At 35.9% G+C, this 26414-nt stretch overlaps 1 protein-coding gene across 1 annotated transcript in view; it reads left to right on the top strand.

Moving 5' to 3' along the window:
- The first annotated feature begins 3058 nt into the window (after nt 1-3058).
- The window catches only part of adgrb1a (adhesion G protein-coupled receptor B1a), a 373647-nt gene continuing 350291 nt past the window's right edge, over nt 3059-26414 (top strand). The window contains exons 1-3 of the mRNA XM_062063764.1: nt 3059-3119; nt 17751-17859; nt 17979-18417. The gene's annotated coding sequence lies outside the window, so the exon portion shown is untranslated. The remainder of the gene's footprint in view (nt 3120-17750; nt 17860-17978; nt 18418-26414) is intronic.

The raw sequence follows: 26414 nt of genomic DNA, 5'->3' as shown, positions 1-26414 counted from the left end.
TTCATTGAGTCAGCATTTCTTGACATCTTCAAGCAAAGACATTTGTCAAGCCCGTTCAACGCTACAGTACTAAGTCTAGTTGAATGAAATTGAACAGTTGATGTGCTGAACATCGTGAGTTTATTCTGAAACCGGTTTCGTAAGTGTTAGATATGTGAGACAGCACACGTCAAGTCGGTAGTTAAGCTCTTGCCAAACACGCTGCAGCATGTCTTTGGTAACATTATCCAGCGCTGAAGTGATTTTCTGCTTGAGTTCATCAATGCTAGCAGGAAGAGGCGGGACATAATCTGGATCTCAACCCACTGGGAACAACGAGAAACTTTGGAAGGGACCGCAGATGTTGGGAACCCCCCCCCCCATTTCCGGGTATAAGTTGGATGTCGAAGTTGATCAACTTCTCAGTTTATGACCACATCCTTCTACGATGCAGGTGAGAGGCATGATTTATAATCCAGAATTACCTTTCACCAACTCAGAGGAGATGCAGCAGTTCACCGGCTCAATATAGCAGCATAAGCTAGTTACCTCTGTGATCATGGCAAGGCTAAAAATAGTTTGTCTGCGTTAGCGTTTATAATAACATTATCACTAATACTTGGTTAATATTCAGGAAATTAGATGTAAATGGAGTATTGTTGGCGGTTTTTAGAGAGATTTATAGCCGACTTTTGCTAGCGTTTATTTACGAGTTAAAATGCATTAAAAAAAAACAAAACATATGTGTTCTTGTCCTACATAGGGATTGTGACTGATAAGCAAAATTCCAAACAAACTGCAGTTCCCCTATTAGGTTTATTCAGAAGAATTACAAGACAGAATTGTTAAAGTAGAGAAGAAGATAGGATAGACTTTTATTTATCCCAGAAAGGGGAAATTACGTAGTTGTAGTGCAGGTTTTTACATACAATAACAGAAGTAAAGCGTAATGAAAACAAAAAAAGTAGTAATAAATACTAAATATTGCTCACTAATATGTATGGATAGAAGATAAAATACAACAAAAAACACTAACATCTAAAGGATCAACTTCAAAACCTACATCAAGGTGAATGGAAGATCAGAGGAAGACAAAGTACCTGTTGTCAAATATATAACGGAATCAAATATACAAACACAAAGAAGATGGATGGATGGATCAATGAATGGATGGATGGATGGAAATATCAAAGATCATCTCGACTACAAAAAAGGCACAACACACAAAGACTGACAATCTGAGCGAATAAAATCATCAACAACAAAGAAGGAATACAAAGGAATATCTAATTGATAATGATTGTTTCATTAAAATAATCCATTAAGTAATGATTAATTAAACAACCAGCCTAAAATACTTGTGTGTGTTGGAATAGGCCCGCTGTTCCCAGTGTTGGTTGAAGAGTTGAGAGGGAGGCAGTAGATTAGCTTAAATGACAGCTCTATTAGAGACTTAACCTGTGCTTTGATCATTTCTTGAGCTCCCCCCCAGATCAGCAGGAGCAATAGACAGCAAATCTGACAGGCTCTATCTCAACACCACTCCTCCCTCCCACTCAACACCACAAGTTATATTCCTCGTAATACAGCCAGGCTTCAAACGTGATCAAAGACGCTCACTCATACAAAAAAGCTGAGATAAAAGCCAAAAAGTGAGTGAACGGCAATAGACAGCATACTATAAACAGTAACAGTATAGGCCGGAGTATTAGGTTTAAGATAATTACATCATTTTTTTCTGCCGACAGAGGGCCATGTGTTACCAAGCTTCTTGCTCATCACAAGACATTGATACAACGTTGATTATGCACACATGTCCTTTAAAACTGACTTTGAAACATCCAAACGTTGCAAAATAGTTGTATTTGTAAACTGAGACAACATTGATGTCCAAAGTTGGATCCACGTTGTTGGTTGGGAAATAACCAAATTTCAATGGTCAAATCAACATCACAACTTGACATCGAATAAACGTTGTCAAAAAGCATGTTGTTTCAACGTTGTGTATTTGTGTTGTAAAATATTTGTTGGAAAATGACCAAAATTCAATGATCAAATCAACGTTACAACCTGACATTGAATAAACGTCGCCAAAAAGCATGTTGTTTCAACGTTGTATTTGTGTTGTAAAATATTTGTTGGAAAATGACCAAAATTCAATGGTCAAATCAACATCACAACTTGACATTGAATAAACGTTGTCAAAAAGCATGTTGTTTCAACGTTGTGTATTTGTGTTGGAAAATATTTGTTGAAAAATGACCGAAATTCAATGATCAAATCAACGTCCCAACCTGACATTGAATAAATGTTGTGAAAAAGCATGTTGTTCCAACGTTGTATATATGTTGTAAAATATTGGTTGAAAAATGACCGAATTTCAATGGTCAAATCAACATCACAACCTGACATTGAATAAACGTCGTCAAAAAGCATGTTGTTTCAATGTTGTATTTGTATTGTAAAATATTTGTTGGAAAATGACCAAAATTCAATGGTCAAATCAACATCACGACCTGACATTGAATAAATGTTGTCAAAAAGCATGTTGTTTCAACGTTGTGTATTTGTGTTGTAAAATATTGGTTGGAAAATGACCAAAATTCAATGGTCAAATCAACATCACAACTTGACATCGAATAAACGTCGTCAAAAAGCATGTTGTTCCAACGTTGTATATGTGTTGTAAAATATTGGTTGAAAAATGACAAAAATTCAATGGTCAAATCAACGTCCCAACCTGACATTGAATAAACGTCGTCAAAAAGCATGTTGTTCCAACGTTGTATATGTGTTGTAAAATATTGGTTGAAAAATGACCAAAATTCAATGGTCAAATCAACGTCACGACCTGACATTGAATAAACGTCGTCAAAAAGCATGTTGTTTCAACATTAGGTTTGAGTTGCTCAAAGTCAGGCCCTAATTTATCAAGTTCTCAACATTGTTTTATTGTCTTGTGCCTGCTGGGTTTAGTATTTCAGAATGTTTACTGACATTTCCTATTCTGCTCATTTTCCTATTGCCAAACGGAAAACAAAAACGATGAGACCTGTTCTTCCCTTCTCCAGAACTTTGTGCAGTCCGTCAGCAATCTGCTGATGGAAGAGAACAGGGAACGATGGGAAGACGCACAACTGGTAAGCATAATCTTTTATAAATTGCATTTAGGTTACGGAAAATTACCAAAATTCAATGGTCCAAACAAGGTGAGAACCCAACATTGATTAAACGTTGTCAAAAAGCATGTTGTTCCAACGTTAGGTTTGAGTTGCTCAACGTCAGGACCTAATTCAACAACTTCTCAACTTTGTTTTAATGTCTTGTGCCTTCTGGGAATCTTTTGTAGGTCTACAATCTCTTGTTCCAATACATTTCCCCCCCCACAACTGGAGTCAAACCGTTACCTTCTGACATTTGTGAACCTTAACAAACCCAGAATTTTCGGGGGGTAAAGTTTATCCACAAATCAAATCATTTTAATAGCTCAACAAGACAAATACAAATAGACAACACATTAGTACACAAAAACGGGGACTTAATTATTTTGAATGCATACATAAAACATTTACAGGACTTTATATAAACTGAAGCTCTCTATTGTCAATGTCCAAGTTTTCAATGAGGTGTGCGCCTTGGGCTGTTAGTGATAGCTCCATCTGTAGCATTATATAGGACAATTAATCAGTTCCTGTTTACTCGGAATGTTTGAGCTCTTTTTTCTATCATGTTTTTGTAGGAAAAAGTTTTAAATGGGAGTTTTTCTGTGGCCATTTGTCAGAATGTCTAAGAGTCTGCTTCATTATCCCGTAGGAGGCCCCAGGGTTCTGTTCTTGGTCCGGTTCTGTATTTTGTATATTCTGCCTTTCGAACATATTATCACAAGGTATGAATATATCCTATCACTATTATAAAAACAATTCCCAACGTAGCTACCTCGACCAGTCAGTCAGTTAGTTCAGGGGTCGGCAACCCAAAACGTTGAAAGAGCCATATTAGACCCATCCATCCATCCATTTTCTACCGCTTGTCCCTAAACGAATCTGTCTAGAGCCGCAAAAAATGAAACGCCGTATAGAAGTGTTATAATGAAGGCAACACATGACGTAAGTGTCTATATTAGCTATAATAGCCTACTATCAAAATGGCTATGTGTCGCAGGATGAAGCAAATCTTCGTTGACAGAAATGTTGAAATTAAATATTTATTCTACACATTTTTCCAATATTAGAAACCATTAGTAAATCAGAGGCTACTTAGAAAGTGAGATAACTCCTAGAAATGACTGGCTTTTAATGGCCAAAGGTATAGATGTGTGTGTCCAAGTTAAAGGAAACAACAGGCTGTCTTCTTTTAATAGATTTTTACAATCTTTGGCAAGCTGTGTAATGTTTGCTGTGGTCTGGAACAACATGGCACTCACACAACTATGAGAAATGCAGCCAATATAATGTGTCATGAGACATGCAAAACTAAATTATATACATGGATATTAAATGAGCTCAAAAATACCTACAAATGAGGCATAGTGATGCAATATACACATACAGCTAGCCTAAATAGCATGTTAGCAGTCATGCAGTGACCAAATATGCCTGATTAGCTCTCCAACAAGTCAATAACATCAACAAAGCGCACCTTTGTGCATTCATGCACAGCATGAAACGTTTGGTGGACAAAATGAGACAAAGAAGGAGTGGAAGATTTTACATGTAAACAAACTGTTGCGTCACAGTCCACACTATGGTGAGTTCCAGAACCGCCGAAATTAGTAGGACAAAACGATGTTCACCAAATACTGTGAAGCATACACACAAACATATTAAACAGTGGGATTTCTAACAATTGGGAAGGTTTGTGTCATGTTTGTCCTCAAACAAAAAACATACTAAAACAAAACAATTATTTCCCCACCGTCTTTTTCCATTTTCAAGCCTTTTAAAAAAATGCTCCAGGTTGCTGACCCCCGAGTTAGTTAGTTAGTTAGTTAACCAGTTAGTTTGCTAAAAAAGTTGGGGCTGATTTTAATGAAACTTTCAGGAAATGTTAGAAAGGGGATAAAGAACAGGTGATTCTATTTTGGGGGTGATTTGGATCATTTCTAGTACTTGACTTTACATTTACGTTACGAGGATCAACGTCTTCTGATTACCGAGCGCGGCCACCGCTGCTGCTCACTGCTCCCCTCACCTCCCAGGGTGTGAACAAGGGGATGGGTCAAATGCAGAGGTTAATTTCACCACACCTAGTGTGTGTGTGACTATCAGTGTACTTTAACTTTAACTTTAACTTCTATGTGTGTTTTCTGGTTGCCCCACCTCTACCCACAGAGACAAAGAGAGTGGATGACTGACTAGAGCAGGGGTGTCCAAACTTTTTCCACTGAGGGCCGCACACTGAAAAATCAAAGCAAGCGGGGGCCATTTTGATATTTTTTATTTTAAAAACCAATACAATATATGTATAAAAAAGATACATTTAGGCCTCCACTCAGGCTTGATCCAAAGGGTTTTGGTCAAAAAAAATATAAAAAATGTGTCATTATTTAGTATTATTATTATTATTATTATTCAAGGTTTAAATCTCTAGATCAACATTAGGTCTATTAGTCAATATAGCGCTTTTAAAGATTTAAGTTGTATGCCATTTTTGTCAAGGAAAACCGTGTTTTTTTATGGAAAAAAAACACAAAATATGCAATATTTTCCTCCAATAAAATTTTAAAGTGGAATATTTGAGATTATATAATAATTGGAGTCTTAAAAAGGTCAATAACTCATAACAACATTGATTTTAATTCATTATTTTTTTGAGCAATGACACTTAAAAAAAAAAAAAGTCCCACTAAAGTTATTGGGGATCCAAAAGGGTACTGCTCAGTAAAGTTTAAAAAAATACATCCAACATTTGTTTTAACTTTCACCACAATAGTCTCAAGATCAACTTCAGATCTATCCGTCAATTATAAGTTTTATTGTTGTTTATGTTTTTTGTTTGTCCGTTTTAGGCCCTTCTTTAAAAAACTTTGTTTTTTAAATGGCAACCAAAAAATATGCAACATTTTCCCATCCAAAATATCTCAAAGTGTAATATTTAATGTGAAGTAAATGGAGCCTTGAATAGGTCAATAATTCATAATGACATTGATTTTGATTCATTATTATTTTTTAAAGAAAGAAACAGCCTGCATGGCAGCTTTGTGTTATTACAGTAAATAATGTAACATTTTCTTGTTACATTTCACCTGTTTGCTCTTTTATAACACTTTTTATGTTTTAAATTTTTTTTTTCATTGTATTTTTAGAATGTGCCGTGGGGCCGTTAAAAAATTACCTGCGGGCCGCAAATGGCCCCCGGGCCGCACTTTGGACACCCCTGGACTAGAGGGTTCACGCCGTGTATTTCATTCTGCTATAAAACAAATACGCTTGGGTGCTGAGACTGATACAAAGAGTGAACCCTCTCTCAGCTCGTTTGCAAACGACAGACGAACAACACAAACACGCACAAATGAGGCCATTTATTTTATTCTTTCATTCACTGAGGTTTGTTTATCTATTAGTTAGTCAGCAAAATAGCCCGGAAAGTTATAGCCGGATTTTGATGAGACTTTCCAGGAAATGTAAATGAAACAAGTGATTACATTTTGGATTCATGATTTTTTTCCAAATTATTCTTTACTATTGTGAGAAAGGGCCTGCTGGAAGTATGCGATCCCTGAGTGCTTTTCGAGTTTCTAATTGAATTCTGACTAGCAAAATATAGTTTTCCTTGATAGTTTGTATGCAATATGGTGCATTCACACTGCGGTTAGGACAAAAAATGTATTTACCGTATTTTTCGGAGTATAAGTCGCTCCGGAGTATAAGTCGCACCGGCCGAAAATGCATAATAAAGAAGGAAAAAAACATACTGTATATAAGTCGCACTGGAGTATAAGTCGCATTTTTGGGGGAAATGTATTTGATAAAACCCAACACCAAGAATAGACATTTGAAAGGCAATTTAAAATAAATAAAGAATAGTGAACAACAGGCTGAATAAGTGTACGTTATATGACGCATAAATAACCAACTGAGAACGTGCCTGGTATGTTAACGTAACATATTATGGTAAGAGTCATTCAAATAACTATAACATATAGAACATGCTATACGTTTACCAAACAATCTGTCACTCCTAATCGCTAAATCCCATGAAATCTTATACGTCTAGTCTCTTACGTGAATGAGCTAAGTAATATTATTTGATATTTTACGGTAACGTGTTAATAATTTCACACACAAGTCGCTCCTGAGTATAACTCGCACTCCCGGGCCAAACTATGAAAAAAACTGCGACTTATAGTCCGAAAAATACGGTAGTACGTTAGATTAGCGCTCACACTTGCTTTTTTGTCTCCAGACAAAAATGCTGATGTGTACTTACATGTCCAAAACGACATGGCATCCTCTGTGTTACAAACAATTTTTTCCCCGTGGTGTAATTTTGATGAAACGAGAATATACATTGCATAAAGACCAATTATTACTAGAGATGTGCCGACAGATCTGCCATATCATTATCGGCTGCAGGTGAAAAGTATGTGATCGCCATTGCTGATTAGTCCCCTCTGGCTGACACTATTTATCCTTAGTCCCCTTGCTAACAATCAAGCAACTAATTATGTATCTCCATACACAGTGTGGAGCTGTTTGCTAATAACAATCACCTACATTACGGCAAACAAACTGCATTTTTTAGTTTCCTACATGTGCCTTTATCAAGAACCGTTATCACTGGAGGACAAACATAAACATGTTACACACAGAGATACCAATACAAGAGTGACTATGTCCATATTTCTATTTTCTCAAAAACACTTTGCTGTCGTTTTGTTAATGTTTACAAACTCAAGCAATACTTCCCTAGATGGCAAAAACCAAATGTTTTAAATGAGTAGTAGTTTTTCGTTTTGTTTAGCTATTTAGTGCTGTAGACTTGGTTCTGCTCAAATAATTGTATGTGATAAAAAAAAACAAGGAGATAGTTTGAACATTGTGTTGATATTGTTAAACTGTCAATAGCACTCACCATGAATTAACTGAAAAATGTACGGTTAATACGTGTGATCGGTATTGGTATGGGCCGATCTCACTCATAGATGATCGGTATCGAAAACGGCAGCATAAAAGCCTGATCGGAACATCCCTAATTCTTACCCAACATAAATGAGCAAAAATGACTATATACTAGAGATGTCCGATAATATCGGTCTGCCGATATTATCGGCCGATAAATGCGTTAAAATGTAATATCGGAAATTATCGGTATCGTTTTTTTTATTATCAGTATCGTTTTTGTTGTTGTTTTTTTTGTTTTGTTTTTTATTAAATCCACATAAAAAACACAAGATACACTTACAATTAGTGCACCAACCCAAAAAACCTCCCTCCCCCATTTACACTCATTCACACAAAAGGGTTGTTTCTTTCTGTTATTAATATTCTGGTTCCTACATTATATATCAATATATATCAATACAGTCTGCAAGGGATACAGTTCGTAAGCACACATGATTGTGCGTGCTGCTGGTCCACTAATAATACTAACCTTTAACAGTTAATTTTACAAATTTTCATTAATTACTAGTTTCTATGAAACTGTTTTTATATTGTTTTACTTTCTTTTTTATTCAAGAAAATGTTTTTAATTTATTTATCTTATTTTATTTGATTCATTTTTTTAAAAAGTACCTTATCTTCACCATACCTGGTTGTCCAAATTAGGCATAATAATGTGTTAATTCCACGACTGTATATATCGGTTGATATTGGTATCGGTTGATATCGGTATCGGTAATTAAAGCGTTGGACAATATCGGCATATAGGATATCGGCAAAAAGCCATTATCGGACATCCCTACTATATACCCTTTTTGAAAGTACAAAACCCAAAACCAGTGAAGTTGGCACGTTGTGTAGATAGTAAATAAAAACAAAATACAATGATTTGCAAATCCTTTTCAACCTATATTCAACTGAATAGACTGCAAAGACAAGATACCTAACGTTTGAACTGGTAAACTTTGTTATTTTTTGCAAATATTCGCTCATTTGGAATTTGATGCCTGCAACATGTTTCAAAAAAGCTGGCACAAGTGGCAATAAAGACTGAGAACGTTGAGGAATGCTCATCAAACACTTATTTGGAACATCCCACAGGTGAACAGGCTAATTGTGAACAGGTGGGTGCCATGATTGGGTATAAAAGTAGATTCCATGAAATGCTCAGTCATTCACAAACAAGGATGGGGCGAGGGTCACCACTTTGTGAACAAATGCGTGAGCAAATTGTCCAACAGTTTAAGAACAACATTTTTCAACCAGCTATTGCAAGGAATTTAGGGATTTCATCATCTACGGTCCGTAATACCATCAAAAGGTTCAGAGAATCTGGAAACCAACATTAAATGCCCGTGACCTTCGATCCCTCAGGCGGTACTGCGTCAAAAAGCGACATCAGTGTGTAAAGGATATCACCACATTGGCTCAGGAACACTTCAGAAAACCACTGTCAGTAACTACAGTTCGTCACTACATCTGTAAGTGCAACTTAAGACTCTACTATGCAAAGCCAAAGCCATTTATCAACAACACCCAGAAACGCTGCCGGCTTCGCTGGGCCCGAGCTCATCTAAGATGGACTGATGTAAAGTGTAAAAGTGTTCTGTGGTCTGACGAGTCCACATTTCAAATTGTTTTTGGAAACTGTGGACGTCGTGTCCTTCGGGCCAGAGGAAAATAATCATCCGGACTGTTAAAGGTGCAAAGTTGAAAAGCCAGCATCTGTGATGGTATGGGGGTGTATTAGTGCCCAAGACATGGGTAACTTACACATCTGTGAAGGCACCATTAATGCTGAAAGGTACATACAGGTTTTGGAGCAACATATGTTGCCACCCTTGCAACGTTACCATGGACGCCCCTGCTTATTTCAGCAAGACAATGCCAAGCCAGGTGTTACAACAGAGTGGCTTCATAGTAAAAGAGTGCGGGTACTAGACTGGCCTGCCTGTAGTCCAGACCTGTCTCCCATTGAAAATGTGTGGAGCATTATGAAGCCTAAAATACCACAACGGAGACCCCCGGACTGTTGAACAACTTAAGCTGTACATCAAGCAAGAATGGGAAAGAATTCCACCTGAAAAGCTTCAAAAATGTGTCTCCTCAGTTCCCAAACATTTACTGAGTGTTGTTAAAAGGAAAGGCCATGTAACACAGTGGTAAAAATGCCCCTGTGACAACTTTTTTGCAATGTGTTGCTGCCATTAAATTCTAAGTTAATGATTATTTGCAAAAAAAAATTAAGTTTCTCTGTTCGAACATTAAATATCTTGTCTTTGCAGTCTATTCAATTGAATATAAGTTGAAAAGGATTTACAAATCCTTGTATTCTGTTTTTAGTTACCATTTACACAACGTGCCAACTTCACTGGTTTTAGGTTTTGTATTTACTCTTGCTTCAATGTGCCTTGTTAAAGTGTAAGCTGACTGATGATAATGATAATGATGATAAGGGAGAACGATGAGGATGATGAGGATGATGATGAAGATGATTTGTATTTCTGGTGGAACACCTGCCAGTGTCACATTAAAAAACAAACATGAAAACAACAGAAGGAATTCAAGCACAAAAACATCACTCTGACAAAACAGAATTGGATACTTTTTGGCTTGGCATCCAAATATTTACCTTATAAAATGTGTGCAGTGCATGTTTTTAAACAGTAATATTTTTCTGCAACTAGCACCCGTAAAACCTCAGATGTTTTATTCCAAATTGTCTTCTCATGTATGGAAGAAAGAAAAGCAGCAGGAACCTTCATGCCGGTTTTTAACTTATTTATTATACCAAGCTTGTCATGTCAGACATGTTCATAAAGTTTTTATTTTGCTCTCTTGCGAAGGTTTAAAAAGAAGACTTTTAATTATTAATCAAGTCAAGTCAAAGCCCCATAATAAAAATATTCCAAAGAAGCACATTAAGACGCACATGCAGGACAAAAGTACTTAGACACACATGCATGGACACGACTGCGACCGGAGGCACACACAATCCCTACAACACTCCTGATTTTTTTCTTTCTTTTCGGATCAGCTCTTGCAAAATCGTAACGTATTGTTGTTCCACGTATGCCATGTTATTATTTAAAAAATATGAATATTTCACATTATGACTGGATAGAAATAGGGTAAAATTGAGTTGACGCAAAAGAGTCGATACAAGCCACGATAGGCCTGCTGATAATCAGTATCCGTATCAATTTGGATTTTGGTTTGAGTCTTTAATTTGTTGATTACGATTAAAATCTACACTACCGTTCAAAAGTTTGGGGTCACCCAAACAATTTTGTGGAATAGCCTTCATTTCTAAGAACAAGAATAGACTGTCGAGTTTCAGATGAACGTTTTCTTTTTCTGGCCATTTTGAGCGTTTAATTGACCCCACAAATGTGATGCTCCAGAAACTCAATCTGCTCAAAGGAAGGTCAGTTTTGTAGCTTCTGTAACGAGCTAAACTGTTTTCAGATGTGTGAACATGATTGCACAAGGGTTTTCTAATCATCAATTAGCCTTCTGAGCCAATGAGCAAACACATTGTACCATTAGAACACTGGAGTGATAGTTGCTGGAAATGGGCCTCTATACACCTATGTAGATATTGCACCAAAAACCAGACATTTGCAGCTAGAATAGTCATTTACCACATTAGCAATGTATAGAGTGTATTTCTTTAAAGTTAACACTAGTTTAAAGTTATCTTCATTGAAAAGTACAGTGCTTTTCCTTCAAAAATAAGGACATTTCAATGTGACCCCAAACTTTTGAACGGTAGTGTAAATAAATCACAGGACAAAGATTTTAGACAAACACATACAAATGTATCCCAAACGTATTGGACAAAGCTACGAACTATGGGAGACCCGGCTTTCTGCTCCGCTGCTCCCAGTCTGTGGAACGCTCTCCCTGACCACCTGAGGGCGTCTCAGACTGTGGATGCTTTTAAAAAAGGCTTAAAAACCCATCTTTTAAAAAAAGCCTTTTTATAGATTTTTATAGTTATGCATGCTGGTTCTAGCTATTGGGCTGTTTCTAGTTTTATATTTTATTTATTTTTATTATCTTTTATTATTATTATTATTATTATTATCACTATTTTTTTTTACACTGTGGCACTTTGAGGTTGTTTGCTCAACGTAAAGTGCTTTTTACAAATAAAATCTATTATTATTATTATTATTATTATTGTGTGAATGCTCCAAAGCATTCACAAATATTTTTTTCTACACCAAAATTCATCTATTTATTTAACTTCTTCTTCAGATTTTGGCGCGCTCTACCATCCACATTTCACCCGATTCAAACCGTTCCAATTTCAAACTGTTCAGCCTATTCGGGAATTGCAGGCTTTCCCTTGACAAATTCCAAAAATTCCAAGATTTACCAGGATTCCAGGTATTCCGGGTCATTTTTCCTTTTGAAAATGAATTGGCCATTTTTCAAACCTCCACCATTTCCACATTTTTCAACCGATTCAAACCATTCCACCTTCAACACATTCCACCATTCTGGGAATTCCAACTACCCTTTTTCCAAGTACAAAAAAATTCCAGGATTTTCCAGAATTCCTGGTTTTCCAAAGCCCTATTTCCACCCTTTTTTCTGGTGACTACTCCTCCCTCATTTTTTAACCTACTTCAACCGTTCCTCCGTCCAAACGTTCTTCTTAATTAAGACAAAAAAAACAAAGTTTTTTTTTTTAAGTGGAAAAATTCCCGGTTTTCCCGAAATTCCAGGAATTCCGTAATAACATTTCTCAATTTAACATGTTACTACTTCAACATTTCTCGAAAAATTCCAACACCAACCATTTCAACTCATTCAGACCATTCAAGTTTTTTACCATTTTCAAAAAAATTCCCGCTTTTCCCCAAATTCCCTAATTTTTAGGAAATTCCCAGTGAAATCAATAGGACATTATTCAAACTTCCACAACTGCCACATTTTTAATCTGATTCAAAATGTTCCAACTTCAAAATTGTGTGCTCTACTTCAACAATTCTAAAAAAAATTCCTGGATTTCCCATATTTCCTTTTTTTGTTTGCATTTTCCCCATTCAAAATGAATTGGCCATTTTCAAACGTCCACAATTCCCACATTCTTCAACCCATTGAAACTATTCCACCTTTGACACATTCTACCATTCTTGGAATTCAAACTACTCTTTTTCCAAGTTCAAAACAATTCCTGATTTTCCCGAAATTCCCTAATACCATTTACTACTTCAACATTTCTTGCCCGATTTAAACAATTCCAACACCAACCAATTCAGCTCATGTAGGACATTCATGCTCCTAATCATTTTCCAAAAATCCCGCTTTTCCCAAAATTCCCAAATTTCCAGGAAGTTCCCATTGAAATGAATGGGACATTTTTCCAAGTTGCACAATTCCCACATTTTTCATCTGATTCAAACTGTTCCAACTTCAAAAATATTCAGCCTGTTTGGGAATTGTGTGCTCTACTTCAACAATTGTAAAAAAAAAATCCAGGATTTCAGGTCAACTTCAGCATTGGAGCATTCACACACAATTCCTTCAGGAATTGCCTCATCTAGTTGTTGAAGAAATTACCATGTATGTGTACATACACACATATATATATATATATATATATATATATATATATATATATATATATACATATATGTATGTATGTGGATCAATGTTTGCTTAAAAAAAAGACAGTTTTTTAAAATTTGATATGTTAAATAAACACACAAGTGCATACAGATAATTTTTTTGTTTGAGTCACTTTGCTTATGCAAAGTGAAACACAATTAATTTTGCACACTTGTGCTGTCAAACGACCAGATTAATCACACCACTTTTGCATTTGATTCATCACGATTAATCGCAGTAAATTACTCGTTTGTATAATTTAAATTAACTAAAAAAAGAGAACCCAATATTATGACACAAATACCATTTTTTTGTCACAATGTCATAGAGGTACATTTTTTAAAATGTTTTACTTGAATGCATGTCATTTATTTGCTCAGGACTTTTATCTAAATTAATGTAGGGGTTGATTTTATATAGAAATTTGCCATTTGGAGTCTCCTCACTCACCTTTGCACTGACATATGCATTCACCTGGTCACTGAAAGTAAAGGAGCATGTGCGGTCAAAAAACATTTCAGGATTAATCTGTGTTTAGACATGTTTAATGCGATCATTTTTTGTGATTAATTGCATGAGTTAAAGTGTTAACTTTGACAGCCAGAGTATATAAACGATTCAGATCAGGCGTTCACATCCAGTTAAGCATTATATCTTGGTGGTTTATTTCCCACTTTTATATACTATTTTAGTATTTTTATGGGATATATTTGTCATACTTATTTTAAGATAACATTTCTATTCAAGTATTTTATTCATCCTGCTGTGTTACAATGTACAAACCCCGTTTCCATATGAGTTGGGAAATTGTGTTAGATGTAAATATAAACGGAATACAATGATTTGCAAATCATTTTCAACCCATATTCAGTTGAATATGCTACAAAGACAACATATTTGATGTTCAAACTGATAAACTTTTTTTTTTTGCAAATAATCATTAACTTTAGAATTTGATGCCAGCAACACGTGACAAAGAAGTTGGGAAAGGTGGCAATATATACCGATAAAGTTGAGGAATGCTCATCAAACACTTATTTGGAAAATCCCACAGGTGAACAGGCAAATTGGGAACAGGTGGGTGCCATGATTGGGTATTAAAGTAGATTTCATGAAATGCTCAGTCATTCACAAACAAGGATGGGGCGAGGGTCACCACTTTGTCAACAAATGCGTGAGCAAATTGTTGAACAGTTTAAGAAAAACCTTTCTCAACCAGCTATTGCAAGGAATTTAGGGATTACACCATCTACGGTCCGTAATATCATCAAAGGATTCAGAGAATCTGGAGAAATCACTGCACGTAGGCAGCTAAGCCCGTGACCTTCGATCCCTCAGGCTGTACTGCATCAACAAGCGACATCAGTGTGTAAAGGATATCACCACATGGGCTCAGGAACACTTCAGAAACCCACTGTCAGTAACTACAGTTGGTCGCTACATCTGTAAGTGCAAGTTAAAACTCTCCTACGCAAGGCGAAAAACGTTTATCAACAACACCCAGAAACGCAGTCGGCTTCGCTGGGCCTGAGCTCATCTAAGATGGACTGATACAAAGTGGAAAAGTGTTCTGTGGTCTGACGAGTCCACATTTCAAATTGTTTTTGGAAACTGTGGACGTCGTGTCCTCCCGGCCAAAGAGGAAAAGAACCATCCGGATTGTTATAGGCGCAAAGTTGAAAAGCCAGCATCTGTGATGGTATGGGGGTGTATTAGTGCCCAGGACATGGGTAACTTACACATCTGTGAAGGCGCCATTAATGCTGAAATGTACATACAGGTTTTGGAGCAACATATGTTGCCATCCAAGCAACGTTACCATGGACGCCCCTGCTTATTTCAGCAAGACAATGCCAAGCCACGTGTTACATCAACGTGGCTTCATAGTAAAAGATTGCGGGTACTAGACTGGCCTGCCTGTAGTCCAGACCTGTCTCCCATTGAAAATGTGTGGCGCGTTATGAAGCCTAAAATACCACAACGGAGACCCCTGGACTGTTGAACAACTTAAGCTGTACATCAAGCAAGAATGGGAAAGAATTCCACCTGAAAAGCTTCAAAAATGTGTCTCCTCAGTTCCCAAACGTTTACTGAGTGTTGTTAAAAGGAAAGGCCATGTAACACAGTGGTGAACATGCCCTTTCCCAACTACTTTGGCCCGAGTTGCAGCCATGAAATTCCAAGTTATTATTATTTGCAAAAAAAAAATAAAGTTTATGAGTTTGAACATCAAATATCTTGTCTTTGTAGTGCATTCAACTGAATATGGGTTGAAAAGGATTTGCAAATCATTGTTTTCTGTTTATATTTACATCTAACACAATTTCCCAACTCATGCAAACGGGGTTTGTACTTTTGACACTGTTTTGCATTACTTGTTTTATGTCTGAGTGTACACTACTTTGGTCAACTGAGTAAAATGAACTGATTAAACTAACATCACTTTAATGTGATTCCATATGATTGATCGTATATAAATATTAATCCTTTGATGGCACAAAATACAAAACAATGTAACGATAGCCGCAAAATAATGTTACTATTCCTTTAGTCCCTTGTATTAGATACAATCCTTTGAGCAAAAATGAAGTCAGTAGTGTAAAATAAGTAAACAAAAGCAAAAAATACAATTGGCATAAGATCTGAATCTGACTTAAAGCCATCTTGTGTGCAAGGACTTTTTTTTAACAAATGTGTAAACTATGCATACATAGCAGTTTAGATTTAACATTTAGATTTAAAATACAGATTTTTTTTAAATTTTATATTTAGATTTCACATTTAGATTTAGATTTAACATTTTCATTTAGATTTAACATTACGATTTAGACCAGTGGTTCTTAACCTTGTTGGAGGTACCGAACCCCACCAGTTTCATATGCGCATTTACCGAACCCTTCTTTAGTGAAAAATTTTTTTTTTTTTTTTTTTTTCAAATTCAAGACAAAGTTATATGTTTTTGGTAACACTTTAGTAAGGGGAACATATTCTAAGTAACAAAGTCTTAATTTAGAGTTTTTTGGACACTATAGGGGAACATATTCTAAGTAACAAAGACTTAATTTAGAGTTATTTGGTTAGGGTTATGGTTAGAGGGTTAGGGTTATAATAAGGCCATGCCGAATAAGGCATTAATAAGTACTTAATAATGACTACTTAAGAGCCAATATGTTACTAATTTGCATGTTAATAAGCAACTTATTAATGGTGAATATGTTCCCCATACTAAAGTGTTACCATGTTGTTTTACTGGTGCACAAAATGAACCATGCATGAACATCACCTTGTTTAAAGAACAAAACCAACACAGTGCATAAACTCACAACAAATTACACACCTGCAAATCAGTCTGACTTCTGCTGTTGCCGTATCCGTAATACGCAGATAGGGAGAAGTTTGTATTTACACGATGAGTCGGGTGTGTCTTGACCTCCGCCGAACCCCTGAGCCCGACTCACCGAACCCCTAGGGTTCGATCGAACCCAGGTTAAGAACCACTGATTTAGACATAACATTTAGGTTTAGATTTAACATTTAGATTTAATATTTAGATTTAACATTTGTATTAAACATTTCTATTTAGATTTAACATTTAGATTTAGATTTAACATTTGTATTTAACATTTGTATTTAGATTTAACATTTCGATATCAAATTTAGAGTCAACAGGGAATAAGCGGTAGAAAATGGATGGATGGATGGATGTAATTTGAACCTGTGTGCTAAATGTGACAAAAGTGTGATAAATGTAAGAAAAGTGTGACTGAATTTTTACATTCGCCATCCCATATGTAAAATGTCATGGAATTTATAAAAATAAGACAAAGAGGACATAAGATATAGATCTCATCACAGTATCATTTACCTGACATTACCATGGTTGTCGATTTTTTGCAGATTATTTCTCTCATTAGGAACAGCTATAGTGACTTTGACATTTGAATATTCGGCAAAAAAATTGAAGCCATCATTTGAACAATTGTAATATTTTGTGACCATTTATACCGATTTTTTTTTAAAGATAATTCCACCACAGATCACCTACAGGTGATGCTCTTTGTCTCCAGAAGATGGGGCTGCTGGGTGAATTTTCTATGCGAGGGCTTCCCTGTCAGTTTTAAAACGCAGTACGCAGCCAATTTGACAGGAAATTGAGGTGTTTTTTTGCCTTCAAAATAAAAATATTCCCCGGGGAATAATTAAATGTCTTTTATTTCGAAACTTCGGGCTGGAAGTAACTTTGGTTAAATCCCCTTCTTTGACGGTGGCGTGAAGCACGGGATGTCCAAATAAGGAATGCGGTTGTTTCCTGTGAGGGGAGCGGAGACAGACTCAACTGAAGCCGCGAGCTGGACAGTGGAAGGCGGCTCCAGGGATGAGCTTGAGCCGGTGAAACCCTCGCAAGTCACCTGGAAGACCGTGAAAACTCTTGGATTTTTTTTTTTAGATTTTTTTTTAAAACTAATTATGTGAAAACTATCATATCACGTGTTGACGGATTCTCTGTCAATTCATTAAAAAGACAAGGAGTAACAAAAAAAAGGAGCGATTAAAGTCGTCATTTTTGTACCCATTTATCACAACCAACGAACTTGTTTGGGATTTCGTTTCAAACATTTTAGGCATTTGTGGATTCCGTGGAGCTATCCTTGGAGTTATTGCCATGTCTTTTTTCCAAAAATATCGGAATAAGTATCCAGTGAATTACTTCAAGGTAAAGTAAACGTTTCCTATTTTATTTTAAATCAAGTTTTATGAATGTCATTTGTTCCACGTTGGTGTTTTGTGACAACATGAGCTAATGTGAGTATAATTACCAAACATTTGCAGCTGTCAATTCTAATTTATGCTTACTTCTAAAGTGGTGATATTTGTAAACTGTCGAGGGATTTGCCTGTTTTTCCACCCACTTAATTCACAATACTGCAATATAATATCATTAATTGTTCTTGAATCAACTTTAAAAGGTGCGATTGACGGTAATTAAAAATCAAACGTGTGCCTTGGGGTTATCAATAAACATGTATTTTGTTGAAATAATGACACTAACACTAATAATGATACATTTTGGTTGGTTTAAAGTTGGTTTTAAAGATATAGAAATGCAATTTGTATATATTATTATTATTATTATTATTATTATTATTATTATTTTTTTTTTTTTTTGGGGGGGGTGGGACAAAAAAAGTCTGATTTCTCATTACTTGTATTATGATTTCCCTATCAAATTAATAAATAAATACTACCAAAAAAAAGAATGCAGTCTGTATTCCATAAAACGTATTGCACATATTGTAGCTTATTTATGTTAAAAAAAAGAAAAGAAAAGAAAGAAACCCAAAACAACAAGAAAACAACTACATAGTGATGTTTCAAACATGTTTACATTTACATGTCTACAGTTCCACACTCTAACATGTCCGAAAAGAAGAAGGAAGAAGCAGAGCTTATTTAATGCCACCTTTTTCTAATGCAATTATTCACTTCCTTTCTTGAGCTTAAACACAACAACAATGAATGAATGAATGAATAAATGCCAACGCAGTTTGCATGAATTGGTGGTTAATTTACTGTATGGTTCAAATAATTTACTGAATATGTGATGGATTATGTGTCATTAATCAATCAGGTTCAATATTGTGATCAGTATTTCTTTTCTTTGTACTTTCTAAACACTGAGTTTAAACAATTTCTTAAACTGGATCATAGCAGTACATTGTTTGACGTATTTGCTTAATTCTTTTCATAATTTATTTCCACATACTGATATGCTAAAGGTTTTAAGCGTTGTGCGTGCATACATATATTTTACATTACATTTTTCTCAAAGATTATATTTGTCCTTTTTTTTTTTTTTTAGGAGAATTGTTGCATATTCTTGGGTATATACATTATAGTTTGCTTTGTACATCATTTTAGCTGTTTGCAAAAGCACAGTCTTTGAGTTTCAATATTTTTAATTCAGTAAATAAAAGATTGTAATGCTCTCGAAAACCAATTGTTATTCTAATTTACTAGAGTAGTTGCACACACAAGTGGTGAATCACACAGAGAAGAAGTAGTGTTAATTTTGCATATTTATCAATGAATGATGTGTAACACATTTTGGAATTTCTTCCCAAAAACATAAATTTAATTTGCCAGCTTAAACTTTAAACTTAAAAAGAAATATCCATCAGTGTAAAGTAAGCTCTGCATCCATTTTAACCGTAAGAGACGGTGAGAGAGGTGGAGATTGTGCATTTGAATTTTCTTAGGTAGGCACATGTCAATAGTCAGTAGTTGTCTGCTGTTTTGGTACAATCTTCTTTGGAAAAAAAAAAGAAGCCAATTCCTGTGAAAAGGCATGTTTAGTTTTTTTTTTCAAAATCATAGCAATTCATTTTTATGAGGCAAACAAGAAAAAAATATCTTGCGACCAACGCCACAGGTGAGAATATATTTTTTGGATAGGTAAAATCCATCAATCAATCAATCATCAATCAAAGTGTATTTATATAACCCTTAATCACAAGTGTCTCAAAGGGCTGCACAAGCCACAACGACATCCTCGGCTCAGATGCCACATCAGGGCAAGAAAAAACTCAACCCAATCAAGTTAAACCTGTGCAAGAATGATGAGAGAATAGAAAATTACTCCCAAAAATATGACAAACATGGCAGAGGTTTAACATTTGAGTGAATATGAACTATTTTGTGTGAGAATGTTGGCAAAAGGCTTAAAAAGCAACCTGTAAAAGTAAACTATTTGGAATATATCATCATTAATGGTGATGCTCTAAGAGAAGCTTATTTGCTTGTGATATCATGTGGCAAATGGAAATATTTTCAAATGTAAACACCAACTTGATTTAAGAAAGAGAACGGTCACTCTCAATATACTGGAATTAAAAAGGCTCCCTTGACAAAGTTTGATGTTGCATGCTAATATTTATGCAGATGTTATGGGCCGTCTAGACGGATAAGAATAATAATGAAAAAGGATTAGGAAAATAGATTTGTGGCAAATGCTGTGGACTTGGCTGGGAGTCACAGGGATGAGACAAGCCAGCAACACGACACAGGCCTTTTCAGAATCATCCATGCATGCTTTTTTAACCTACATGTCCCCTTTTTGTTTCTGCATCTTACGTTTTCCTGTTGCCATTTGAATACTTCTATGGCCAACTTCCTTGCCTTCCCATTCTCTGATCACAACCCCCGCCCCACCCGTACCCCAAAAACAGGACCACGGTGTCAAAGGCTGTCTGCCATCAAGAAACCTCATATCTGAACTGGTGACATCAGAGGGTGGGAGAGGAGACAGTGTGGCAGTAGTACAAAGGCAGTTATTGAAAGAAGAGATATGAATAGATGGGTAATACAGAAACCGTCAGCGGGGCGACAGAAGATGGATTAAAAACACTATCAAGAGGGAATGTAAATACGGCACGGTGTGACATAGACAGACTAGTGCTATTCTGCTGCCTCTGAGAGGGACAGATGACTTTGCGTTGCCCACTGAGGTTCAAAATAAATACAGTAGACAGCTTTCGTTACTCAAACATTTCAGTAACCCTCACTTCATTAAGGTAAACAATAACCAGATCGAGTTCTTAATGATGTACTTAAGCTTTACAGCAATTTGATTATTTTGGCCAAGTCCCGCAAACGTACAGGCTTGCAGAATCAAGTGATCGCTCTTCGCCAGTTGCATATATAACCGTTATCTTGAAAAAATTTAAATAAACAGCCTGACTCCAAAGTAATATATAGTCAAATCCCCGGGCAAGCTCTATCAAAGATGTCATGCCATTAATGCAATACAGAGAGCGGGGAATTGGAAATGTAGCGATGGAAATGACATCCCGTCATATACTGGAAGTAAACAACAATAAGGCTTTTTAGTTGAACAAAAATACAAGTTATAAACCTGTTCAATAGGAATGGTATCAATTAATGACCCATTTTGCACTGCTGTATAGAAAACAGTGTGTCCCACAGTGACAAGACTGCAATCTATTTGTGGGGGTGAGATGGATGGGAGCTACAGTACAGTACAGTGGTACCTCGGGGTACAAGTTAAACTTGTGCTGTGACGCAGCTCCTACCTCAAAGAACTTGCATTCCGAACAGCCTTGTCCGTTGAAATGAATTCAGTTCAGTTCAGTTTCGGTTTATTTGGAACATGTATACGATGCAATGTAATGCATCACACATTTCCAGTTGTTTTGTTACAGCACGTCCGAAAAGGAGTAGGAAGAAGCAGAGCTTATTTAATCCTACCCCTTTTCATACCATAGCAATTTTATACAATTTCCTTGTTCTCCGTAACAGTAAAGTGAACAAATAAATAATAAATAATATACCATAGTAAGCAAAGAAATATTAAATACATAAATAATATTTGTCTTAATAAAAAAAAAAAAAAAAGGGTTCAAGATGTTCATAATAATTCTTAGTTCTGTTTACTTTGTGAACACTTGTAGTTTGAACAGTCTCTTAAACTGAATCATATTGGTGCTTTGTTTGATTTCTTTGGTTAATCCATTCCATCATTTAATTCCACATACAGATATGCTAAAGGTTTTAAGTGTTGTACGAGCATACAAATGTTTTAAATTAGATTTTCCTCTAAGGTTATATTTCTCCTCTTTTGTTGAAATATAATTGTTGTACATTCTTGGGTAGCAGGTTATAGTTTGCTTTATACATAATTTTAGCTGTTTGCAAATGCACCAAATTGTTGAATTTCAATAATTGTGATTTAATAAATAAAGGTATGTTCTCTATATCCAACAATTGAAATCTATTTCATTCGTGCTTAGCCCTCGTATGTAATGTATATGTACCATGAATTGATTAACGTGGACCCCGACTTAAACAAGTAGAAAAACTTATTCGGGTGTTACCATTTAGTGGTCAATTGTACAGAATATGTACTGTACTGTGCAAACTACTAATAAAAGTTTCAATCAATCAATAAATACATTATTTAATATGTGGCAAAGAAAAATATACTTTTGGATAATAATTATTGGATCATAAACAACGCAATAAAATGTACTAAAACAACCACGGTAGAACTTTAGGATTGGCCCATTTGGCAAAAAAAGACGATCACAATGATTTTGGCTTATCGGTTTCTTTAATTCAATGAATATCATTGATGTCTTATTCCCAGTACTCTCCTTCACACTTACTTTACTCATTCCCATAATTGGAAAACTGAAGTTATGTCGATCTCTCGCAATAATATTATTAACATTGCTCTTTTATCCTGCACTACAACGAGCTAATGCAACAACATTTTGTTCTTATCTGTACTGTAAAGTTCAAATTTGAATGACAATAAAAGGAAGTCTAAGTCTCTAAGTCTTAGTCTCTAAATAAGCTAATGCTAGCGATTAAGACACTAGATGTTTTGGTGGGATGTTTAAGCACTGCATTGTGGCATTTGCTGTGCCAAATAGTCAGTCCCGCTAGGACAGGGGTGTCAAACCAGCCGGAACAGGCCCGCGAGATGATTTTGGTTAGTATAAAAATTATCTGTAATTTTTGAATGAAAGAAACTGCTCTTTTAAATGTGTCCACTGGATGTCGCTATAGCAATTCTTTGGATCTCCTAACGCAGGAGTGCGCATGACTTCAGAGGGGGCGGAGCTATGTGCCCGGTTAAGATAGAGGACTGGGGACACATTATCTGGGCGCACATAAATATGCTGTAATAACATGTATCCCTTTCTAACTTCATGTGTGAGTCATGATATGAGTCCAAATTCACAGGTTTTGTTGTAGATGATGCTACATATGAACAGAATAAACCACGGGATGTTAGTACATCAGTTGAGGAAAATGAGTAAATTACATTAATAACATGCTGTAATTTGATTTTGATATTACTATTTATTACATCTTCTGATAGATTAAAATTTTACACCAATGAGAGCATTTTAAAACTCTGCCAGACTCACACCTATTTGACTGATGTCACATCATTTATTCAGAAATGATAAATCACGACAAATGAAGATAGACTACTATGAACAGCAACATGTAAGTGTAAAAAACAACATTATGATTTGTAAGTTTTCAGATCGTGCTTGTTGTATTTTTAAACAAAGAAAACAATCTGAAGTTGTCTTTATTTCTAAGTTATCATGACATGATTTTACCAGTCCGGCCAACTTGGGAATAGATTTTCCTCTATGTGGCCCCTGGTCAAAATAGGTAATGACACCCCGGCTCTAGGGTCATTGGATCGGATATTTGCCTTTCTTTACTGATTGGTAATTGGATGAAGAGCTGCGAGTCCAATCAATCTTTAAATAATCAATTTTCAGACAAGTACAATCATAAAATCGATTAATAAACGTCGATAATCGATGTATTTATTGTAAATAAAGTAATGCAGACAGTTCTAAAATCTGGTTGACTGCAGCGAGCCACCTTACAGAGATATCTGACCAGCTCTTTTTATTATAGGGCTCTTATGTTCCAGTTTTGCACACTTTTTCATTAATGTAATAAATGTTGGAATCAATTTAACTGTTTCTTATTACAAATGCACTGTTTTTTAAAGTCACAAGTGATAAACGCTTATTTAGTGAAACGAAAATAAATGTAAAACACCATCAATATACATAAATTAAAGATGAATTAATAATAGATTTATTATCGAATCGTAGCTCCTGAATCGTCATCGTTATCGAATCGTGATGTGCCAAAATATTTCCACCTCTAACCACAGCTGTGTCCCAGTTAGGGCTGCAATGGAGCAAATCCAGTAAATTGATTGCTCAATTAGAAGAAAGCATCGATCTGTATTTTGTTGCTTCGATGATTTGTTTAGTGAGTAAAATAAGTGCAAGACTGCTCCAATAAAGTGCACAAGAGAGTGGTCCACCTATGGCTGATGTAGCTTATGCTAATGCATCTGGGGGGTGGGACATCGCAGTGCGGATAAAGCATACTTGCCAACCTTGAGACCTCCGATACCGGGAGGTGGGGGGTGGGACAGGGGCGTGGTTAAGGGTGTGGTTAATAGGGGAGTATATTTACAGCTAGAATTCAACAACTCAAGTATTTCATATATATATATATATATATATATATATATATATATATATATATATATATATATATATATATATATATATATATATATATATATATATATATATATGTGTGTGTGTGTGTGTATATATATATATATATATATATATATATATATATATATATATATATATATATATATATATATATATATATATATATATATATATATATATATATATATATATATATATATATATATATATATATATAATGTATGAAATACTTGACTTTCAGTGAATTCTAGTTATATATATATATGTATATATATTTATTTTATTATGAATCTATGGCAATAAAATAAATACTTGAATTTCAGTGTTCCGGGGGCTATCCAGTAGATGGCAGTATTGTCCTGTTTAACTTCTCCTCCGTTCATGACTCGGCCACCGTGTTCAATGGAGAAGTCTGTTCTACAAAATGTACAGGCAACATACCCCTTCCCCTTCGAACTGTCCTGGATGAACTGAAATTCTTGTTTCCATTCGTTTTGGAACTTGCAAGCGTATTTCTTCATCTTGCTCGTCGACGGCGTCGCCATGTCTGTAACTTCCTCGTTCTTCTGCTTCGTCTCCTTGTTGTGTGCGCAGTTGTGCACTCTACTCTCTAAAAGCCGTAGATGTTATGACGTCATTGGGCAGGCAAGCTGTTTATATTGTGGGAAAGCAGACGTGAGAACAGGCTGTCCCCACTCAGGTCCGCATTGAGCTGGAGGGGGCGTGTCGGGAGAAAACTTCTGCCGGGAGGTTATCGGGAGAGGCGCTGAATACCGGGAGTCTCCCGCTAAAAACGGGAGGGTTGGCAAGTATGGGATAAAGAGACAGTAACTCAAAGAAAAACGAGAAAGTAGATGAGAGCGAAGACAAGCAGAAGCTGTCAAAAGTAGGGATGTCCGATAATATCGGACTACCGATATTATCGGCCGATAAATGCTTTAAAATGTAATATCGGAAATGATCGGTATCGGTTTCAAGATTATCGGTATCGGTTTCAAAAAGTAAAATTTATGACTTTTTAAATCGCCGCTGTGTACATGGACACAGGAGAGGTACAGAGCGCCAATAAACCTTAAAGGCACTTCCTTTGCGTGCCGGCCCAGTCACATAATATCTATGGCTTTTCACACACACAAGCGAATGCAAGCATGCTTGGTCAACAGCCATACAGGTCACACTGAGGGTGTCCGTATAAACAACTTTAACACTGTTGCAAATATGCGCCACACTGTGAACCCACACCAAACAGGAATGACAAACACATTTCGGGAGAACATCCGCACCGTAACACAACATAAACACAACAGAACAAATACCCAGAACCCCTTGCAGCACTAACTCTTCCGGGACGCTACAATATACACCCCCCCCCCCTCCCCCCCACCACCACCTCAACCTCCTCATGCTCTCTCAGGGAGAGCATGTCCCAAATTCCAAGCTGCTGTTTTGAGGCATGTTATAAAAAATAATGCACTTTGTGACTTCAATAATAAATATGGCAGTGCCATGTTGGCATTTTTTTCCATAACTTGAGTTGATTTACTTTGGAAAACCTTGTTACATTGTTTAATGCATCCAGCGGGGCATCACAAAAAAATTAGGCATAATATTGTGTTAATTC

The sequence above is a fragment of the Entelurus aequoreus genome, linkage group LG11 (genome assembly GCF_033978785.1).
Source record: "Entelurus aequoreus isolate RoL-2023_Sb linkage group LG11, RoL_Eaeq_v1.1, whole genome shotgun sequence".
Lineage (NCBI taxonomy): Eukaryota > Metazoa > Chordata > Actinopteri > Syngnathiformes > Syngnathidae > Entelurus > Entelurus aequoreus.
Note: the sequence above shows the minus strand (reverse complement) of the source record. Positions and strands in the feature narration are given on the sequence as shown.